Raw genomic sequence first — 2,436 nt, forward strand, 5'->3', positions numbered from 1 at the left:
AGAGCAGTCATGACCTTTGTAAATTTGGAAAACACTCCCCAAATGTACGTGTAATATCTTATCACTGAGTTTTATTAATGTGAAATTATTTCTCTCCATCTCTGTCTTTCTCCTCCCAACCCTCATCGTATTGAAAGCCAGTAAAAATGAAAAATCAGCGAGGTGATAAAGGAAATATTTGCCTCTATTATAATTAGAAAAACTTATTATTAAGAGAAATCTAAAAATTAGAATTTAAATTTTTTTCTCATGGGGAAACAGACAATTATACTAGTCATTTTAGCCATATTACCAATAAAATCAAGTGGAGTAGGTCCTTGGTTCTTTTTTTCACTGATATCTTGGAATGTATCTTTGAGGTTTGCTTGAATGTGATAAATCAACACATTCGATATGCCAAATGATTCAGTAAAATATGACTTTCAGTTATAGGTTCCATGCATATATGCAAAAATTATAATCAGAAATGAAAAAGTAATGCAGTCATCACTTCTACGGTATCTCCAAATTATAATGAAATACATTTAATTTCACTAAATAATTTCACTGACAGCCACCTTCTACACAAAAGGTGACTGTCAATTCTCAAGTTTCTTGTATTTCTGGCACTATTTGTCTTGATTGTTTGGTGTGCTTTGAGCTAAGCAAAGCCCTTGGTTGTCAGTGCCAGGAAGCAGCTTTCATTAATAAAGAATAAAAAGTGAGTTTATTAGGATGCTGCCTGGAGCCACTGACAGGACCACTGGAAAGGCCACTGGGAACGTACATAGGGGCCACGGGCAAGTCAGCAGCATCAGCCCCAACCAAATCACACCATGGAGGCAGTCTGGCTTTTCCTCCAACTCCTGATCAGCTCCCTGATGGGCCAGCAGCATCGGCCCCAACCAAATCACACCATGGAGGCAGTCTGGCTTTTCCTCCAACTCCTGATCAGCTCCCTGATGGGCCTAGCATCTTTGCATCTTTTCTCAGATTCAAAATGTAAAAAGGAATATCAGTGATAGAACTTCATGCATTTGCCTGCGCTTACCAGCTGGGAATGGAGAAACACTGGGCTTTACTGTGTATTTAATGAGAGGGGTTATTAACCTGTCAGAACTTCAACAAAAGTCACGAACCCTGAGGAAGCTTCAAATATCAGACAAACAAAAAAGGAAGGTGGTGAATAACTATTATTATCAGATACAGAGACTGATTCTTCATATGTCATATGCTTCTACCATATGCAATTTTATTAGCTAGTATATTTAATTTTAAAGTTTATACAATGAGATAGGGAACAAAGTTTTGAGCATTGCTCATTTTGAAACTTCATTTATCAAAAGATATTTAAATCCTTTTTGCCAAGATGGCACCAAAAAAGCAAAGAAGGGAGCTTCCCCTACCCCAGCCCCGACTCCACAGCTGAAGCCAAAGCAATGGCCTTAGGAGCCAAGAAGGCAGTGCTGAAGCTACAAAAGCCACACAGAGAAGACCCACCTGTCACCAGCCTTCACGGGGCCCAAGTCCCAGAGGCAGCTCATATGTCCTGGAAAGAGCATGTCCAGGAGAAACAAGCTTGATCACTATGGATCATCAAGTTCCCCTGACCACTGAGTCAGCCATGAAGAAGACAGAAGACAACATATTTGTATTCATTGTGGACATTGAGACCAACGTGCACCAGATCAAACAGGCTGTGAAGAAACTCTGTGGCCAATGTGGCCAATGTCAACACCCTGGTGACGTTGGCCTGAGGAGAGAAGAAAGGGTGTGTTCTGCTGGCTCCTGATTATGATGCCCTGGATGCTACCAACAAAACTGGGACACCTAAACTAAGTTCAGCTAGATATTTCTAAATATGTATAAATCAATTAGTATAAAAACCAGAAGAAGATATTTCCTCTGTCTTTAACTCCTTTAAGAATAATTACTTACTCTGTTAATGAAAGCTGCTTTAGTTTCATGCCAACACAACACACCTGGATTTAGTTGATGGCACTACTAAGGTTTCCGAGGAAACCTGAGGAAATAAGTTACTTGTGAGTTTACTAGCAGTACTAAGCCTCTTTGAGTTCTAGAAGAATCCAGAGTTGCCCAGAATCTCAAACTATAATTTATTCCTTGACAATCTGAAATCTCTCCCCACCTTTGAAATCCCAGTTTTCATTCTGCACAATCAGGTTTCAAAACTGCAATAAATAGCATGCATTTATTAATTCTGTTAACAACTTCAATCCTAGAAGAAAATATTCCTTCCATAAGCCCATAGTCATAATAAAGTAAGAAACAAAGCAATGTGAACATGTTTTCCTGAGTCTTTGTCAAATTCATTTCTGACCAAAAGAAGCTAAGGAAATACCCACATGGGTTGAAGGAATTATTAAATGAGAGGAACACAGGAAAGACTTAATTTTATGCCTTATGAGAGACCTAAGTATTTCTCACAGAGAATAG

General features: G+C 38.9%; 1 pseudogene; it reads left to right on the forward strand.

Annotated features, from left to right (window-relative positions):
- Positions 1 to 1,348: 1,348 nt before the first annotated feature.
- LOC114710740 lies at positions 1,349 to 1,838 on the forward strand (annotated as a pseudogene).
- The last annotated feature ends 598 nt before the right edge of the window (positions 1,839 to 2,436 follow it).

The sequence above is a fragment of the Peromyscus leucopus genome, chromosome 10 (assembly GCF_004664715.2).
Source record: "Peromyscus leucopus breed LL Stock chromosome 10, UCI_PerLeu_2.1, whole genome shotgun sequence".
Lineage (NCBI taxonomy): Eukaryota > Metazoa > Chordata > Mammalia > Rodentia > Cricetidae > Peromyscus > Peromyscus leucopus.